This window comes from Strix uralensis, chromosome 10, assembly GCF_047716275.1.
Source record: "Strix uralensis isolate ZFMK-TIS-50842 chromosome 10, bStrUra1, whole genome shotgun sequence".
Taxonomy (NCBI): domain Eukaryota; kingdom Metazoa; phylum Chordata; class Aves; order Strigiformes; family Strigidae; genus Strix; species Strix uralensis.
In genome coordinates, this window is record NC_133981.1 from 15,403,821 (window position 1) to 15,425,252 (window position 21,432).

The 21,432-nt window shown below is 37.6% G+C and overlaps 1 protein-coding gene across 7 annotated transcripts in view; it reads left to right on the forward strand.

Annotated features, from left to right (window-relative positions):
• The first annotated feature begins 18,178 nt into the window (after positions 1-18,178).
• Positions 18,179-21,432, forward strand: part of ERC2 (ELKS/RAB6-interacting/CAST family member 2) — a 529,850-nt gene continuing 526,596 nt past the window's right edge. For 6 of the 7 annotated variants that reach the window (XM_074879348.1, XM_074879351.1, XM_074879353.1 and 3 more), the window contains exon 1: positions 20,306-20,440. The gene's annotated coding sequence lies outside the window, so the exon portion shown is untranslated. Of the gene's footprint in view, positions 18,372-20,305; positions 20,441-21,432 lie in introns of those variants that run through there. The other variant, XM_074879349.1, reaches the window with a different exon arrangement.

Consider the following 21,432-nt stretch of genomic DNA (forward strand, 5'->3'; position numbering starts at 1 on the left):
AGAAAAATAATAGACATAACAATAACAAACAAACATCCTGAATAGCAGCATGAGTTAGAAATTGTGTGGCTTTGAGAAATCAGCTATGAGTTGATTTTTTCAGTGAAATAATGGAAGTATAAACAGGGGAGGAGATGACTTGTCATTTATCTTGCTTTAAGATAAATATATTCATTTATATAAATAGATACCCTATGTATCCATTTATTGTAAACTGGGAAGTGTTACTAAAAGAGACCATGCCTTCTTTTATGATGTGACATTATCACAGGATGACAGCATTTTAAAAAAATCCTTTTTTCTTCAAAACTGTTAATGCTTTGTATACTTTTTCCAATTGTTTCTCATTTGTGGGGGGAACTATAGAAGTGTTACATATGTTAAAGTAGTCAGTGAGGGCATAATAAATACAAATATTACACTTTATTGTAATATGACTTAGGAAAAAATAGGTAATATATCATTGTGTTATTTAGGGAATATTTTGTGTATTTAGAAATTTTGTTAAGATGATCAATCTAGATGACAGCACTTCTGTGTGATAAGGGAAGAGAAGCACATCCATGGGCTAGAGGCAGATACAAACAAGTGGACATCTCTACAACCATTTTCAAGATGATTTTGTATTTTTGCTAATCTGATTAGGAAAAATCTGAGTAGAGTATCAGCAGACTGAATATAAAGCTATTTGTGCTGAGGGATAAATAGTAGGATTTTCTACCAAATTCCCTCATCTGCCCTTTTCTTTCTACTCTGTAAACAATGCCATTTTCATAGGCATTTTTCATATTTTCTTGTTCTTCCTTTTATCAGTACCTGATTTCTTCCCAAAATTTCAGCACATTCTCTTTTCCTTTACCTCTGAGCTGTACGTATGATCGGATTCATGCTTATTGTCATGGTTAAACCCAGCTGGCAGCTAAGCACCATGCAGCTGCTCATTCACCCTCCCCTGCCCAGGGGATGGGGAGAGAATTAGGGGGGTAAAGGTAAGGAGACTTATAGGTTGAGATAAAAACAGTTTAATACCTGAAATAAAACAAAAGAAGAGTAATAATAATAGAAAATAGAAAGATGTAACGCACAACGTGATTGTTCGCCAACTGATGCTCAGCCCATTCCCAGCTTGTGATCCCAGAGAAGAGAAGATCCCCAAACCTTAATCCCAGAAGCAAGAGCCCTCCTTCCCAGCTGACCCCCCTCTACAGACTGAGCATGATGTTATATGATATGGAATATTTCATGGCCAGTTTGGGTCAGTTGCTCTGGCTCTGCTCCCTCCCAGTTTCTTGTGCACCTGCACATGGGCAGGATATGGGATGTTGCAAAGTCCTTGATCTCTTAGCAACAACTGAAAACATCAGTGTATTATCAACATTCTTCTCATACCAAATCCCAGACTGAATTCAAAACACAGCACTATTCTAGCTACTAAGAAGAAAAATTAGCTCCACCTCAGCCAAAAGCAGGACACTTACATTTGTGTGGGTGATAAATTGTTGCAAACTTCACCTTTTGTATTTTCTAGAGTAAAAGAATATGAAAGAAGGACTTACATGTCTAGTTAGCACAATTTTCTGTTTGGTCCCATGGGTTTTCCTTTGGGTGATCATTTATTTCTTTATGGTCAATGATGAATGTATTTAACCCTAAATGTAAACAAATAAATAAATAAATGATTGTCCTTTTCCTTGCCATTTTTGATATTCCCTGTAACTGTATGAAGAATTCTGTTGAGCAAGTAGAATTTTATATACGTTTTCAAAGATACTGTTAACATTACAGGTTATACATGATGGTGAATCAGTCCCTCTATTAGTACAATGTCATAAATGCTCCCAAATGGAAAGTTTTATTATAGTTTTTCCCTCCTTCAGAATTTCACATTTGTAATTAGAGTTGGCAATAGGTGAAACTTCATAGATTTCTGTCCTAACAGTTCAATTTACAGAAATTCCTAGGATTTCTTTCACACTTTGTGCAGTACTTCATAAATCTTTGACAGACTAAATGGTGCATAAAAAGTTAACCAAAGCAGAAATAGCAGATTCAACTCTGACTAAAATAAATAATTGCAGAAATTGATTTGGCATAAACCCCATCAACTACACTGAATCCCGACCCCCCAAATTTAACAATAAAAAGGCTTTTAGAATTGGAAATGTTTTGGTTTTATCCTTATGTCTTGTTTTTAACCTGTCCATCCCTTGGGTATAGCTGAAACAGAAAATGCAGCGTAATGTATGGAGATTTAACAAAAAAGAAAAGGATGACCTATGCTGATGTAATGCGTTCTCTCATCTTTTGTATGAGTCTCCCCTTTTGTCAAGTTTTCTGAGCAGAGCTCTAATCATAACTTGCTTCTTAAACCAAGTTGGGCATGAATTTTGATATATTTCAAAATAATTTTAATAAATCTCAACAAATGCTACTTGCTGAATATTGTCATTTTCACACGTGCTTTAGAATTTCTGAAGATGTAAATTCATTTAGATATAATCCTTATCAGTCTTTGAAGAGAGTGTTCATTATATCTGGCAATAATTGTTTTGCAGAAATTTGGGAAACCAGCCTGGATCTCTTAAATGGTTTATGATTCAATCCCACTTCATGAGTAAGCTTTGCCAACTGTTTTGTTTCTACCATGAAAACTTTATATATATGGGGGTGTGTGTGTGTGTATACAGACACACGCGCATTAAATATATATATGGGGTTTTTCTTGTAAGTAAACATACACAAAAACACGTGTAAGTATACACTATTTGTTCTGAAAGCTTTGTACTGTTGAAGTAGATAAGCTTGAATAGAAACATATTGGGACACTAGTAATTCAGGATATTCCTTTTGAACAGGCAAAGGAGCTTTATTAAGAAAAGGAGATAAAAATGTTGTGCCATAGCTTTCAAAAATCTTCTGCACTTCAAAGAAAAATACACTTTATCTAGCTACTACAAGATGAGACTGAACTTGTGATGACAAGCATGACAACAAATCATGTTGCTTACTGTAGCTCAAGTCAGTCTAGTCTTCCTTCTGCAGTGATTTTTCTGTTCTACTGCAATGCAAATGTACATCTGATAGTGTTACTGTATTATATTCTGGAACAAATGAAATCTGCCAGCAATTATTCCAGTATCTACAAGAAATTGCTTCATACTTGTGCAAATCTTTACAGGTTATAAAAAATCATCAGTTTCTGAAAGGGTGTTCTGTAATATTATGTCGTACCTAATGTTTTTAATTGAGTATGCTTTTACAACATGTGGTAATTCAGAAGCATACATTATTAGATCATAGTATTAAGAATGAGACAAATTCTGTCACTTTGATGCACACTAAATAGAAAATAACATTGTTTTAATGGGATTATTGCCAGACCAATGGAAGTTTCTAAAGTGTATCAGTAAAGTTGCACAGCAAGAGGCTGCAACCGACATAGTAATGACTATTTCTGTTTTTAACAGTAATTAAAATATTTACCCTGAAATTTTGTATGATTATTCTTAGCCAAGTGTATGTGTGTGTGTGCTTTTTGACTTGTATTTAGGGAGTTAAAATACAGAGCTAGATAGATGGTGTGCTACTACTATACTATCAGAAATGCCCAAATAACATGTCCAAAGATAGGCTGTGAAACAGCCATATGGCCAGGAGCTGAAACACATTAATTGCTATTCCAGAATAATTGGGGTGTAGCCTTTTCCCTCCCTGCTTTGCTTTTCCATTTGCAAAGTAGGGCAGTATTATTAAACCATTTGATAGGATTTTTCTTCAAATATGTTAGATTATGCTGTAAGTGGCATCTTACTTTCATAGCATGTGCATTGCTCTTGTTTCCAGTAACACAGAAAAATGCAGTTTCATCTCATCTCTATGGCTACACGGTGTTATGCAACATGACTTTTAGAAAATTGTAAGAGGTGGGCTTTTTTTTTTTTCCCCATTTTATCAAGGTAAATAAATCCTTTTGTTCAGTCTCGGGGGAAGCAAAATACTGAAAATAATAGTATCAGAAAGGCTACGTGGTTCTTAGTGTGTATGATACGTAATATTTCACAAGTGATTTAGCTAACTGACAACTGAAGTACTGAAACTTTGCACAAAAGCTATTTGGAAAGGGATTCCTTACCCAGGTCTTGCTATACACTTACCACCCCTGATAGCTACTGTATAGAAGGGGTTAACATCTGTTGTCCATATGTCTTTTTTCACTTCCATTTCTTTCCTAAAAAAAATGAGTTATTTATTGTGTTTTCTTCTTTCATGCTAAGGAAATCAACAAGTTGGAGCACTTAAGATGTTGTTGAATGACCTTTGTACACTTGCAAAGTTGGAATAAGCCAGATAACATCACCATGGAATTAAGCTGAACTTTGAAGGCCACTTGAAAGGTCATGGAGATCATAAAATGCTTAGACATTTGAATCTTGGTTTGGTGAGTGAAAAGATGATGATGTCTGTGACACTTGGAACTGATTGTCATAGGTGAAAAATAAAAACAAAAGGAGAAAAATAGAGGCAGTGGGACTGTTGACTGCCCAAAGGGCAGAAGTTGCTGAGCAATTCATCAGCAACTGATCTATGAGAGTTCCAAGCTCAAAAAATACTTTATGGGTGCTTCAGAAATTGAGCTATTTTTTTCTTCGTAATAAACATGATATGGATTGTGGCAATGAAGACTTTCTATTCCCTCCTTCCATCTGTGTTCTACATCCATCTGTCATACTTTATCCCTGTTTAGATTGAAAATGTTCTGGATTTGTGGCAGTGTTTGTATTTACAAGCCAAACAACCAGTAGGCTGTATGTGACAGAAGCTGCGAGATCTACTGATATAACCACTTGGCAATAGGACCCCTGCTACAAGTAAGAGGCCTTTTTTGTTATTGGACTTGCTAAATTCTGTCATTGAATGCTTATCACATTACAGGTAAGAAAAAACCATGGTTGCACTCTACTGTCCTTAGGACGCACCACTTCTGAATAATAACAGATCATCCAAAGGGTGGCTGGAAACAACTGGCATCTGAGTGAACAGAATTATACTACTTCCTAAAATACAAGACTCAGGCTAATCAATAAATAGATTTTTTTTTTTTCTTCAGATGACAAAGCCAAATGTCTAATTGTTACCGTATATACAAGCTCTATAGTCTTTGCTGAGTCTCTAATTTGTTACAAACTGGATATGTAGAGAAGGGGGAAAAAAGGAAAATGATTAATCAATTCCCAGTTCAATTTTTTTATTCAGTACCATCTTGAATATTATCATGGAGGTCAGATAAGAACAACAGTTCTACTTCTCAGAGAGGCTCTTTTCCCCACATACATGAGGATTTTCTACTAAAATTACACAAACATTTACTTTAGATTTAAAAATGCTATTCCAGTATACTGTTAATTTATTCAGCTAACCATATGACAGCACTTTCTGGATAAGAATTGTTCCTTTTTCCTAGAGAGATATGTATTTAATATAAACAGTAATTTAGATACATACTTACTCAAATTATGAGTCATGAACAGGTTGGAAATGTAAATAAATAAATTAGGAAATTTTAAAATAGCTCAGAATTATACTTACTGTATTTGTAAAAAGAGTGTATCAGTAGAGCAGCAGAGGGCAACATGGTTACTACATGAATCTGCACTCTGAAATGCCACCTTTTTTTTCTTTTTTTTTTTTTTTAAAGTTCTGATTTCTAGTATTGAACTTTCAGCTAGAAAGACTGTAGTCTGATACTATTAGACATGAGAAGCTTTTTCATACAACTAAGCCAGCATTTTCTCACCATGGTGAAAGAAAGAAGCTCCTTGGCTAGGGTAAAAGATTCAGTGGAGATTGTACCCCTTCATTCACTGCTACTCTTTTCTGTGTGCCAGTAGAAGTGTTTCATGCTGTCACATGTGGAGCCAGACTGAGAAACTGATCTGACCAAAAATTTTGTGTAGGGAAAAAAAGGTAAAAGATATGAGGGGGTAATTTTCAGTGGATCACTTTCTTGATTTTCACCGTATAACCATACAAATAGCTATGTTGTCGTAATGGAAAAAATTGTGGTGCAGCACCATATATGAATTGGTAGATCATTGAGCAGATGGATGGCAAGGAATGCAAAACCTGGCATTGCTCCTGAAGTAATACATATCAGATTATACCCTCATTTCTTTCATTGTGGTAGAGATTTTTTATTTTCCTGATAACTGTGATAAGATGAGCTCTGGAAGTGTCCCATAAAGCAAGAGTTAAAATACAGACCAGGCAGAGCAAAGACCAGCTAATGCTAGTGCTGGGAGACCAAGAAGAGACTGCATCAAAACTCACTCTGCAGTACCAATGCACCTTATATGAAGAAGCAGTTCTTCAAAAGAAGTAGCTACTTCCCTGCTGATCCTGTTGTCAGATGACAGAAGACCATGGTATGAACATTAAAAAAAAAAAAAAAAAAATCAACTGAAAAAGAGACTGTAACTTCAGGAAAAAGCTACATGCTTATAATCTATTTATTTAGGAATAAATGAAACTGTTCCTGTTCGCTGGCATAATGAAGGTTATTATTTTCTTAAAAGAGCTCACCTTATAAAAAAAATGCAATTTTTGCATAGTAAATGAAGTCTCAATGTGTTTCTGACTTCATGTGACCAGTCATAAACTGTCAGATTAACTCTAGAGCATAATTATTTATTTATTTTAAAATCTGTATTAATATTATCAAGACAAAATAAGCAATCTCCAGCCATGCTATTCTAATCTGAATGGCATGTGAAGTTAATTTCCAGTGGGCTCTACGTGAAGCACACTTATTCCCCTCTAACAATCTGCATTCAGCACAGCACTTCCACCACCACTTCCATCAAAAGTAACATCTTTTGATAAATAAATGGTTGAGATTCTGTTAGTCTATTTTTTTAATAACAAAAATGTACAACAGCATATAAAAATGGAGATATTATTTCAGACAACTTAAAATTTTTGGATAGCTTCACTTCAAAATCAGAGCATAGAAAGAATGTCTTATGAAAAGAGAGGACAAAATGTTGAGAGATTCAGTATTTTAAATGAATGAATCTTTGTTTCTGTAATAGCAAATAGCACTGATAGTGCTAAAATAGCTAGAAACAGTTAATCTGTTTTTTGAGCACAGGAAATGTGCAGCCTTGTGGGTACTGGTCCACATTGGGTTCTACTATAAGAAATAAACAGCAATCTCAGGGATAATACTGTACCCTAAATTCCATTTAAAAACTGACTGCCAGAGACGATCAATATAGGGACCATCTCTGTACTTCAAATGATGACCATTGCTGGAATTGGACTAATAAAAAGTACTTCATCAGTAACTCAGTAGCTTTCATTTGTTCTTTCAGTATTTGTTTAACAACCACAACCATAATTCCATTGCAATATGTTTTTGGTTTTGTTTTTTTTTTTTTTATTCTACAAATAAAAATTCTAAGTATTGTAGTACTTTATTCTGGTCTTTCCCCCACCTCTCTCACTCATTTCTTCCTTAGTTTACTTTGTTCTACTTGCATGTATCTTAGTCATTTCTACGCCTCTGAAAGTGTTCTACTTTCCAAGCTGATCTGCAAGAAAGCATCTCTAAGATGCACGCTAATTAATATGGATGGGTTTGGTGACCACATCTTAAATTTCAAATAGCAACATGCAGATCTTAACTATTTTCGCTTCTATATAAGAACTATGTGATTTTGGAACACCTCAGTTTGAGCTTCAGTAGCTACAGGATTTGTCTTTTAATAACTTAGTGTAGGAGAACTACAGTACCCCAACCGTCTGCTTTACGCTGAACTCTCTGAAGCAGCCAATTTTGTCTTTCAGAACGTGGCTGCTGCACATGCTGGGTGCTGATTGCAAGTATTATCTTAAGAGAACCACTTCTCAATATTTAAGAAAATTACTCTTGTTTTAAAGGCATTCTTTTGTGCTTTTTACTCCTGCTGGCTTCATCACACCAGGAGGTAACTGACAAATAGCATCATTCAATTCCATGGCTATCTTTGCTGCTGCATTGTGTTCATCAAATTGGGAGGAAGAAGAGGACTATGAAAAATCAACAACCTGCAGCTTCTCAGGAAGTGAAGAATGTAGCTTGGCATCAAAAATGAAACCTGTACTATAGTGCAACCAGAGTGGTTTGTCTGTGTAACAAGTTTGGGAAGGACCCGAAACAAAGATTCATAGTCTTTGGACACCCCAATATCCTGCTTTACAGAGAAATCATGAAAAATCAAATGCATGTAGGAGTCCTGCAAGAAAGACTGTAACCACAATATCTGCTATCGGGCATTTTTCCTTACCTTTTGTATTAGTAGGCATATGATACGCAAGTTTAATAATGGGTGTGCTAAACAGCCAGTATTAGAGGTCTTGAAGATCTAGTGGCTTTATGTGCAAACAACCTGAACTCACCTTACATTCCTGAGTACCTGCTACTATGCCAGACTAAATCCTTTCTAAGCCTGATCTTCTTTCTTCACTTCTATTCCTTATAATACATTGTGGATCACCATAATCTCTGCTCTGTAACAAGAACACAGAAGTAAAGAGCTATTTCACTCAACTAATGTAACAGTAAACTATTATAAATGAAATAACTGTCAACTTCCAAAATACGTTGTTTTCTCTAGCTATGCTTCTGTCTTCCTATCTTTTTTCTCATTAAAGACTACAAAGTAGCTTTGCTCAGATTCCCTTTTATTTCTAAATTAACCCTTCTGTCTGTCAAGCACAGGCCATAGTGCTGTTCAGGATCCTAAAACTGCAACTATACTTAAGCACCAAAAACATGAATCCCATTAGCTGCATGGAAGAAGCAGACGAAATATTTCCACTGAGATAAGGTTTGTACAGAAAGGTAATATGTTTTCTTAGACCAATTGCTGTAGCTGCAAAATATTTCTACTCATTTTCAAATGTACTTCTCTTCACAGCTGCCTGGACAAGGTATTAAAAAAAATGAATGCAGGAAATAAAAATATATTTTTGAAAATCCAAAGTACATTTAAATAAGGACCAGAGAAATGTGAGTACATATAAGTAAGAAGCAGATAAATGTTATTAAAAAAACTGCTGTTGTAACTATTGCCTTTTGTTTTATCCCAGTATCTCTCTGGTTCCCCCATTCATATTAAAGATGGTCATATACAGTTCTCATACAACATTCGTGGGACAGTCTGCTCAGGGATTAAAAAATCATGCTCTGTATTGTAGTCTGATCTTTCATGGTTTATAAAAATCTTTTTAATTGAGCTGTACTTCAGTGATTAATGCATTTATCCTCCCCTTCACAGTGGCTGCTTGCTGCTGTAACATATGGTTTGCCTGTCTGCCTTTTGCTATACATATTTGCTTTCTGATGGCCCTGAAGATTTTAGAATAAATTCAGTACTGTATGGCAAAATAGTCCTTTATCCCAATATGAAAAATCTTGTGATTTATAGTTTACAGTTCACTTGTATACTTCACTTACATCCTGAAGGACAAGAAATGGTTTCAGTACAATGGAAATAAGCTATATTTGTGAGGTTTTCCATTTCTTTTCTCTTACCTTCTCTACAGCTGATAAATTTATAGAAATTTTGCATAGATATTTCTTCCTCTAGCCAGTAATTTCACTAAAGAATTTTACCAATACTTCTATTTGTTTCTATTGCCTGATTTTTCTGGGAGTTCTGAATCTGCTTCTCAACATTTCTACATGGCTTTGGCATAGATTATCGTTTTCTTCTGCTTTTGTTCACATCTGCCAAAAGAATACTGTGCTACTCAGTGCTAATGGATTGTCAGAGTATACATGTTTCTTCATCCTTAAAGGTGAGGGAAGGCTAGAGAAACAGCTGTTTATAGGCTTCATTTTTCCTTCCTACATTCTGTGATTTCTGTCATTTTTCAGCAGCTTCAAATAAGTTTTCTTCCTAAGATTACATCTAAATGATAAAGGAGAAAAAATATGTGGAAATTAAAGTTACTATAGTATATTTAATCCATAACCAGGGTTGGTTGGAAACAAAGTTATCAGTTATTTCCACTAAGCTTTGAAGTTTGGTGTTTTCCTGGTTTTTTCCTTTTCCTATTTTTTTTTTATTTGACTCCCACAATAAAGTCAATTAAACAATGAGAAAGCCTCCCAAAATGGACAAAGGAGATTAGGCATAGTCACACGTATGGATTTTTTCCCTCTAAACAATTCTTTATCAACTGATAACAGAAAAAAAAAAGTTCCTTGAATTTGCAAGAAGTATGTTATGAGAGCCACCTTCTCCCTCATTGCACAGTCACACCTCAGGCATATTCATGCTCACAAATTTCGTATGCATATGAGATTTGCAGTCCACTAGAAATAGATGTGCCAGACTGACAAGGAGGAATTCCTGTACATTAGCAGCCATATTGTACCTATTTGTAGGGAAATGTTATATAATGTCAAGCTGCCAATTAGGAAACCTTTCTCCCTCACTATTTTAACTTGTGAGCCCTCTCCTTTTTTCTTTTTTCTATATAGATTAATAAAGAAATAAAAAGTCGCCAGTGCAATTTAATGTAGACCTCCATTATTGTTATATACATAAATCCTTCTGTTACAAAATGTGGTCGTGTTTTTATTACTGAAGTCACAAATTGCTTAGTCAGAAAGATAATCAACAAACTCTACTAGTGGAATAGGATGTAAAAGTGGGATTGAAGAAAGCAGAAACTCTTAGGGGAGGAGTGCAAAAAAAGACAATACTGAGTTGATCCCTGGATCTAAATGCCCCTAGCTAAGCAAGGCACTTCATCTGCAATCATCAATACTGAAGTAGGCTTTTTTTAAGGCATGTTTCAGTTCTGAGGAGAACCTTTTCATTAGAAGCTTCTGTAGACAAAAAATATCTTCAGAATCAAACAGAAAGAATTTCACCTGCAGTTACATTTATGCTAGTAAATTAAACAGGTTCAGGAAGCACTTCTTGGCACTGGAATTTAACTGTTAAACTGTTAGAACAGTACCTATCATATTTTGTACTAGACAAACTCCCTCTCTTCCAGTTCTCAGGCATGTTTTTGAAGTTGGCATTAGTTTGAGTATGTTCCCAATAGGAAATCTACATGGGAATACTCTATTTTGGGAGCTGAGAGAATCTAGAGGCATGAATCCAGATAATGCTAAGCCATTTCCTCTTTATGCCAGAGACTGGATCGGGATAAATTTAATTAAATGTTCTAGCATACATGTAGTTTACAGGGCTGGTTCTAAATGGTAAAAATGAGAAAAAATAAATGAGAAAAAGACCATTTTCTCTTTTTAGTTCTAGCATTGGTAAGATAAGTGGACATAACCCCTTGAAGTTAGATCCTCCAATATTGACCAAGTTTTACTCAAATGTGGGAGAAGTCCTGATATTTCATAAAGTCAGGGTAATAGATGATTGTTGTAGAAATACTGATGGATATTTGATTATAGTAACATAAAAGGACACTTTCAAGTCTATATTTAACCTTTCTTCAATTTTAAAAACCAGAACATAAAGGAAGTATTCAGAAGGGCATGTACCACTAGTTATTCCGTGTTACAGCACCGACAAGACTCTTGATGATAAAAGTGAAATCCAGTGGATGAGATTTTTTTGTAAGTTACCACTACACTACTGAGAAAATGGGACAATGAAGTTAAAACTACTTCAATGAAGATTATGGAGTATATAACAACTGTTTGGTTACTGAAATGTAGGATTCCTTAATATCCAGCCTTAGGTTCTACATGAAGCAAAAAATACATGGTACAGATAAAAATCTAATATTCTTGTGTTTTCTAGATGTTTATTTACATAGTATAACTTTGTGTATAACAAATACATTTAAAATTAATTTTAACAGAATGTTGAGGTGGCATAAAATATTCCCTAACTACAATCATGAACCACAAAGGCAGGAAAAATGATGTTTTAGCTATAGAGTCAAGCAGAGCTCATAGTATTGATTTTTTTTTTCTTAAAGTTTCTGGGACTTTGTAGTGAAGTTGAAGATTGAGAGAACCTGAGCCTTTGTATCATAGTTTTTCTCTGGGGAACTTGTGGAGGGTTTTTTGTGTTTCCATGCAGAAATACCAAGGAGGAGTACTAGTGTATGTGTAAAAGCAGCTATAAAAACACCTTGTAAATTGTCTAAAGTAATATACAAAAAAAAAAAAAAAATTAACTTACTTCCCCATAAATTTATAGTTTGTGTAATCCTATTGAGTATTTTGAAGTGGATATAAAGTGTTACCCTCACAAAACAGTAGTTTAGCAATCCTCTTCAGCATGTCTATATAGAGTAACAGATGGAAGACTATCGAGTCTTCTTGTTATAAATATAACAGTTGTGTGAACCTCATGCCTTCTATGTAATGTCAGTTATTAGCTGATAACTAGCATTAGTGTGAGCTGGATTGGCCATCCATGGTCAGGTATGTTACACTTCTTGCTATTCTGTTGGACATGCAGCTCCTCAACAGAATCCACAACTAGTACAAAAGTAGGGAAGCATCTGCAGGTTCATTGTCAGTTTTGAAGCAGTCATACAAAGCTGCTGTTTTTCACTGTATTCACTTTGTTCCTTAATTTATTTGATCTAGTGGGGAGCTGTTCACTGTAGAAACTTGATTCCATTTTTGGGACTACTCTTGTGGATCAAGTTTCTAGCTCCAACAAGCTTAGGTAGTTGGTTCCTGCCCAAGTCCTGCCACCATGTGAATGTGGTAAAGGCAGTAACTCAGGCTTCAGCACCCAGCTGTTTAAAATTGGAGGAGACTGTCTTGCCAATAAAAGGTGCCCTTCCTAAACAAGTTCCCTATAGCTCTGCTGAGAAAAGATGATATATGGGGGTGAACAGTCTTACAATCCTGATTTTGTTTGTACCTGCTAACTTCATTGTAGTGGTTGAGATCATAAGTAGGGAAGGAGATCTCAGTTTCCTGGAACTAAAGAATTGAGGGGAACCTCAATTGCCTTCATCTGAAGTACCTCATGTTGACACTTGTAAGCAAAAGTTTTAGTATATAGATTTACTTTTCAGAAATAAGGTAGGCATTTAAAAGCTGAAGCCTTACTAAAAAGTCAGTTGTACTCTCCTCTCAAGCTGATTAAAAAACTTAACCAGCATCTAAGAGTTTATTAGTCAGTGCTCATTTAGCAGCAGCTCTAGTATAGTCACATGTACATTAGTGGTAGTAGTAATATTTTATTTCCAGAAAACAGATCCAACCAGGTGAATAAAGGACCATTGATAAAATTTTAGGTCTTAAAATATTAAACCTTGTTCAAGATGTTTTAAGCTAGACTTACTAGATACAGTTAGGGGCCACTGGAGTTTGAATTTTTCTAAGAAATACCTTTTAGGTCTCTGAAATATATAGTACGATTGATGTAAAAGCCTATTTATAGCCCTATTTTGGGATGTGGCAGCTGAAGATCTTCTGTGAGATGGGTATTTATACTATTAAATAATTTTGCTACTTTTGCTCTATTTGCAAAAATGAAATTAACAGCACGTGCTGATATAGCTTTATTTCTATCCTGAATAGATTAGCAGTGCAGCACATAATAAATTGCTTATATTATGCAATTACTAAAAAGAATAGTTTCCTTGTTTGTTTTTGCATAATAATACATTATCACAAAATCCACAATAGCATATTTTGTATTCACGTATATCCAAGCAGCACTTTTCCATCCTCTGTAAAGCATGTGTCACTGTTAGATTAAAAATAAATAAATTATTCTAACGATTTTGAAAACTAAGACAGCAGACTTTGATTGGTGATCTGTCATGAGGAAAGCAAAGAAGGAAACTAACATTTGGTGGAAACTATTTTATGATTCAGTTTGACAGATATGTGTAGGTGGATATCTGATAAAGAGGAAAGAAAGCAGCCCTATAAGTTATTGACTGACAGGTGCAACACCTCTATGGACTAGACTGATAGGACCTTATTCTGAAATCAACAGAAAAACTTAATTTTGTTTCAATGATTTTGTTTGAGTTTTTTGTTTGTTTTGGGTCAAGTACTTACCCCAAGTCTGATCACCACATCATGGTAAACGCAATATTTTTTTTTTCCTGTAGCCTTCAGTGTAAGTCATGCAGAATTCATTTTTTTTTTCTTTTTTTCTTCTGGAGATATTAATGTATTCCATGTGAAAGTAGTTTTCCTGCACAGTTCCATTAATTTTTCTTCTTTTTGGACCTTAACAGTTGGGAAGAACTTACACTATGAAAGTAACTTTTGTATTTAATCCTTGTTGGGAATTGGGTATTAATATGAATAAAGAGCACCAACATCCATCATGACTTACTTTTCCAAAAAATAAATATATCCCTTAAACCCTTTCTTAGAATATAAATAATAAAACAGCAGATCTCAGTAATATCTTGTAATAGTGAGTTCTAGTGGACAATTATAACTAACTTTAAAAGTGCTTGTGAATGCAATAAACAGCTAAATTTTATCAAGAAGATTACTCTCACATTTATTTGCTTTGTACTGCAACACAGGGTAAACAGAATTACTGATTCCCATTTCTTGATAATAGCCTAATCTAGCACTGTCTTACATATTTCTGGTTTTTACCATCAAAACACAGGAGCTGACCTGCATGATCATCTCTCATTTCTGCTTCAGAAGCTCCCATACTTCTAACAATTTTCATGTCTTTGTGTTGTTTCTATTTCTGCTGTATTTCTGTGAGAAAGTAATTGTTTTTCATATGTTAATATAATACCAGGATTATTTTTTACAGTTTTTAACTTTTAAATTTTAGTTTACAAGTAGACTGTTATATCATGTTCTTGACTTGGCTTTTGTAATAGAAAATGAAAGCTGAAAGCAACTCTGCCTCTAGGGAAGCACAGATTAATACATCAGGGCCAGGTTCAATGGAATAAAGCTGAAATGCATTTTCCTCAGGTTTTAAGGCGCACACACCTGCAGTTGCTTGCTCTCAATTATGCAGCAGCAGTGACTGAGCTCCATTTCCATTTGTATTTCTGTTTTCAAAAAATGATGTACTAAACAGTGTACATCTTTACCAAAATATGAAAGGGAGCTAGCTGCTGCTAAAGTATTATTACCACCGGTAAGAAGAGAAGAGAGAGCTGGGAAGGATAAAGGGAGGCACAGGAACTGAAGACAATCAGTAACATTATAGGTTTTCTAATGTTATTTTGAATTATTTATACTTAGAATAACTAAACAGAAAAATCATATGAAGAGTATGTTTTATACTTTCCTGCTTCCAAAATCAGTATAGCATAGGCTGAGGAAAACAGCAGACTTTAAAAATCTGTATTTCATATGTGCTTTAATAGTTTAAGGCCTACCTTACTCTCATTTAAATAAAAAATAATTTTGTCATTAATTTAAGTGGGGTTTTCACAGCTTCTGATGTATGATACAAGCATAAAGAACTATGAATATGCTGCATTTTTAAGGTAGAAAGCTTTTCAGAAAGCAAACAATTTCAGAAAACAAAAAAAGTATGCCAGCCAAAAATGTATCTGAATGTAGAAACTATTGAAAAATGTAAACCTTAGATATAGCATCATATGACACTTATAATATAAATACTGGTTTAAGTTTTACAACAGACTGATTTTTCTCTAAGAGTTGCCTGAAAGATATGTCTAGTAGTTAATGCATTGGAACATCTTACAACAAAAACAAAAGGAAAAAAAGTGCTAGTTTACTTGCACGATCGTTCTTTTTTATGCTTAATGGCATCCACCTGCATCGTGACACCAAAGACAACACAAATGTTCCTGTGATTAGACTGAAATGAGAACTTTAATCAGCTGCAAAGAAGTCAGTCTGAAGTACATACTATTGTTACTATCCTACCCTTTGGATTTGGATTCCAACATTGTCTTGAATGTAAGGAATGAATATTATTGAAGGGTTCAGATTATGCGACCCTGAGGTTGTTTGCATGGATGTTGTTTCTACTAATACAATAAGTAGATTAGCTGTAAATTTCTGATCATTTTTTCCCCTTTACTTGAACTGCACATTTTTCTAACAACTCTTTTTGAATACAATTTGGCAAAATATTTTTTTCACGAAGCTTTACACCAAATGGTCTTGTCCATAGTGGGTATATTGTGTTCCTTGGCACTAGTAATACTGACAGTCCCCCTGCAGATGGTCTGCTGCTCCAAGATGGTCTATGACTAATTCTGCTACAAACTTTATTGAATGATAGCAAGCTTAATTCATTGCAATATTGTTGCAACCTTATGGTAACTCCATGGTGTCTTCCCACAATGATAAATCCTTGGAAAGAAGATTCTTAGGCTACTGGCCTTCTGTCAGAATCATCCTGGCTTTTGCAGGCTATCACAAGGCCCATAACCTTTGTCAGTGAATGAGTCACAAAAAAGATAAAGCAGAACCTGATGTTCCTGTCTTTTCATATGGACAGGGATGTTGTTTAAAAACCTGTCAGCAGCTGACACCATGTAGAACAAAAGTCCTGTCATCATTAACAGTACTGAGACAAAATTGGTATTGGCAATACTGAGACAGGTCTGTAAGATATTCTTATTGCGCACCGAATCCAAATTAAGCACTACATTTTTGAAAATGGACACTTCTTGTGCTTTGAAGCATTCAGTGTGGTGACCTACATTTTGTAGTGTTTATCCATTTTCTTACAGATGCAGACTTGCTAACTCTTCCAGAGTACTATTTGTTTTTTAGATCAAGCAAAATTATTTGCACAAAACCATGTCCCTTCTTTTCAGTTTCTGCAGGAACAGATTTTCTCTGTCCATAATTTCCATTTTTTAATAGAAATGTCTTCAAGTAAATACACAGGTTTGAAAAGCAACTGAAATTTGCATTTTAATCATGGTTTATCCCATTACTTTGAACTCAGAAAAAAGATTTGCCCCATATTGTAATTATAGCTAAGGTATACAGATATTGTAAGAGTATGTCCCTTTCTTGGGGAAATAAACCGCTATACTTTGTGTGAATTGCATTCTAGCACTGTTTTGCATATTTACATCTCTGAATAAATATTCACTACAGCAAACTATTTCAACTGGCTTTGGATGATTCAAATACAGCAATGAAGGGATTATGTTAGTTTTAAACATGATTGATTGAAATCAATTTTGTTTGACATAGTTTTTAATAGTAATTCCATAAAAGCTGTTCTTATCAATAATGTTTAATAGTGGCATGTATAGGTACATCTGTGGGCAAGAGAGGAATAAAATACAGATTAGAGTAAACCAACTACAGATCTGAAGTGCTTCTTAAAAACATTGTCACAGCAATGAGGTTAAGAGGCAGATAAAATACATTTGTGAAATTCTGTGTAGGATAAGGTATGAAGTTGTATTGAAGCTAAGGACTAAGGGTGATCAGTTATAATTGTATCAAGAGCAATTAAACTCAAAATTTGAGAAGAGGGGAAAAACAGATGAGGAGAAACCCCTAATTTCTTAGGGTGAGAAGTCAGATGTTTATAGATGTTTCCCTCACTCCCCTTAATACAAAACTAAATAAAATCTCAGTAGTAATTTTTAATGCAGTTTGCAGTTTTCTGATGAAAACAGCTTTCAGGCTTCACATAGCAGCTGATCTCCTGCTTTGTTTCCCCTGCATACTATTTAAAAAAAAAAAAAGAACAACCCACAAATACGGGTGTCTTCTTAGTTTTACACTTAAGCCAAAACACAGATTTAGATTTTTTTTTTCCCTTGTGTATGTACACACATATACTAATGCATTTCTAGATACCATGTTCTTAAGCACCTGGCTTTGAGCATTTTTGGCCTTCGGTGAACAGCACAAGAAAGCAATTTTGCCCCTGCAGTTTTACGCAGGCAGAGGTGTATTCTTCGGCTCTTTCACAATGAGTAACACCCTCTCCCTTCAGACGTTTGCTGGGTGGGGACTGGAACCCCTGGCTTTGCAGTGAAGGGAGAGCGACGAAGCCTCCGAGAAATCCCCGGGCTGGCGGTGCGGGCGCTGCCGCCGCGGCGGGCAGGGCGCTTGGTGCTGCCCCCGGCGGCAAGGCCGCCCGGCGCGGCTGAACCCGCGGCTCCTCGGGAATGCTGGGAGTGTTGAGTCAGGGACTGGCAGCCCAGCCAGCCAGGCTCGCAGCTGACTGAGGGAGGCTCGCTGAGGCACGGAAAGACGAGGGACGGGAGCACGCCAGCCTCCCCCGACTGCAGCAGGTTCCCTCGCTTCCTCCCCTCGTAGGTGTTCGGCGGCTCCGGCTCTCCCTGCTGCCTCCTTCCTCTGCGCTACTGAGATGTCAGCTAAACGTGATGTTGTAAAATCCATGTGAGGACGAAAGACAGATGCAATGATTTGAAAGGTGAGAAGCTTAAACAAGAATATGGCTGTAATACATTACTGTACAGTTATTGTGATTAAGGAAATTGCTATACATTGCTTTCTACAGCTGTCTGGTAGCTGAAACTGGAAAAGAATTTGCAGAACAGGCGTTTTCTATTGCTTTAGAAATACATTGTAATAAATGGGACCAAGTGCACATCTTATTCTGGTAGCAGGGTGCCTCTCCCTATAGAATCGTTGACCAGAAACCTCTCTTTCAATTTCTATTAAAAGCAACCATAGGAGTCTCATTTTTTTGTGCCCAGTGTTTAAAGATATTATTGTTAAAGTTTTCTAGAACAGAATTGATGCGCTTTGGAAATTGCTAGCTTTATACCTAAATACTAGATAATGTTTGGTGTTTTAAAAATCGTGTCAGGAAAAAGGTGAGAGATTTCTGTTCCCTCCTAGTGGCTGGTGAATGGAAACCAGAAACTAACAGGATATTATTTTGCAGTTAGATAATTAATGAATACTTACTGGGGTCCCTCATTTATGATGCTGTGTGATTTCTTAATTTATATTTTTTTTAAAGATCATTTTAGGTTGGACAAGGCTGATGTATACGATAAAATCCATGCATATATTCATCAAGGATACATACATGTAATTTGCTGAGAGCACTAGAGTAGTAATGTGATGGAAAAGGAATATACATATATATATATTTTTATTAGTGTGTGATTGATCTCTAGGCGGCTACCTGCTAAGCCTTGTGATGGATGGATGGGAATCTACTCCCTTAGCAGCGAAGTGATATTTCCCTCTTGATGGACACACCAACCGACCACTTGCATTGGCAGATACAAGCTCGTTGCAAATAAGCACGGCCAATAAGTGCAGTCAAGAGGAGGGCAAATCTGACTTGTCAGGGTTAGTTTTCTGGTTGGCTTTTCGAATCAGTGGTTTCACTTAACTGTTTGTTTGTGATTTGGTTTTATTTCCGATTCCCCTGCCCCCTGCCCATGGGCATGTCCAGGGCGGCCGCCTTGCACGCAGCCCCTTCCCGGCAGCTCCTCCGAGCCCAGGCCTTCTCCGGCTGCCCCCTCCTTCGAAGGGCGGGGAAGGTTCCCCCCTCCATCAAGTCGCTTCTCCGCTGGCACCTCATTTCCCTGTGGCGAAGTCGAGGACGGAGAAGCTCCTCCGTCTCATGCCTGCCCCCGCCCGCGCCCGCCTGCTGGTCGCCCCGCTCTGAGGGAGGATGCTGTGGAGATCCGTTACCGCCCTCCTCCCACCTCAGGAAATCGTCAAACTCCACAGCGCTGGTTGAGCCGCTGTAAGCAGGGCGCGGGGAGAGGCCTCCCGCGGCCCTGCGGTCCGTCGTTTTCCGCCCCGGGGGCAGCGGGGGCCTTGGCACTGCCCTCCCCGTCTCACCGCTCGTCAGCAAGGAGCGAGGAAGCCCGACCACTTTCCTGGCCCAGCTCCCCCCACGGCTGGCGGCGTCAGAGCGGCGCGCCCGCCCCTCCCTGCGTCTCTACAGGGACCCCTAAAGCGATCGCTCTGCGGGGGGGGCTTCCTTCAATTCTCCCGACAGAAGGGACCCCCCCTGCCGCTGCTGCTCGGGCGAAAGGCACCTCTCTCCGCCTTGGAGCGGGCAGGCCAGCTCGCCTTCCTCCGGCGCTTACTGCGGGCGGGAGGGGAGGGGAGGGGAGGGGAGGACCGCCCCGCCCCGCCCCTCCCCTCCCCTCCCGCCTTGGTGGGCGGGCAGGCCACGCCCCGGCTCGCCTGGCTGGGAGAGGGCGGAGGCTGGCGCGTGCCGCCCGCCGGTCGCTCCTCAGGAGCCCGCGCGGGGCCTCCCAGGGGCGGGGGTCCCCCGCGCCCCCTCAGCGCCCTGCCGCCGCCTCGCGGGGTCAGGCCGCTCGCCATCGTGCTTCACTGCCGGGGTTTTCTTTACCCCTTCCATGGCAGAGCGAAGGCTCGTGCAGCCGCTGTCTCCTCACGGTCTCATCTGCTTGGGCAGGGCATTTCCCCATTGCTTCTGTTCCCTGGATGCGAAGAGGAGAAGGACCCTTTGCAGGGTCTGGTTTTGCACACAGGGAGTGTGTAATGGTAAGTTTCTCTAGTTCCCTTAAGGAATGTTTCTGTGGGGAAAGCTTTGTTAACGTTTCTTGATGCAAGAAATTTACAGTCTAAGTCTTGGCTTCGTGGGTGGCTGTGTTAAGAGGGGGTGTGTGAAAATAAGTCTTTCCACATCTCTTCAGTGCTTTAAAAGAAAGCTTTCCGCTACTGTTATTTTTGTTTGAAAGCTCCGTGTAAATTTCAAAGGCACCAAGGTGAGTTAGCAATTTCACTTTTCCTAGAGGAAACTGGGGTGGGAGGAGTGACTTTCTGTCCTGTGAGTGAAAGGAACATAATTTCTTCTTCCAAAGGATTAATGAGATAAGGGCAGTCCCTCAGATTTATGGCTTCACAGCTCAAGTTGAAACTAGATGTTTAAAATATGGAGAAACCCTGTGCTGCGTCTCTTACAGGTGCACCCAGGGTGGGGTAGATCTTCCAGTTAAGAACTGAGAGACTTCTCATTTGTTGTTTTTTGTAGTGCTAGTTCTATTGTATTATGTCTTCAAATAGACATTTTCTTTTATCACCACTAAAATTTCAAATGCAAGGGGAAGGAGCTACTGTTTTGCCAGTGAAAGAGAAAGGGAGTATGTGGACTGCCCTTGGCATTCTCTCAGAAATGCTATTTGTTTACTTGAGAGAGAAGATGGTAAAAATACTGACTCCAGAAAACAGTTGAGTAAATAATTTTGAAGGGTAGTGCTGGGGATTGAAAGGTGATTTCTGTGTTGGAGAAAGTGTGTTTAGACAGGCTTGGAGGAGACTTGTTTGCCGTTATATTTAAATAGCTCCTATTTTAATCCTGCTCAGTTAGTGGGGTACCTAGGTTGATATGGTGTCTTCCTGAATGTGGAAGATGATACAGTCTTGTTTTCCTTCCTCACTCTAGCATTGAGATCACGTGCTTTGACTTTCTAATTGTGTGGGGCTTTTTATTCCTCTGCCATGAAGATGGGTTTATGAATAGAAAGTATCTTCTG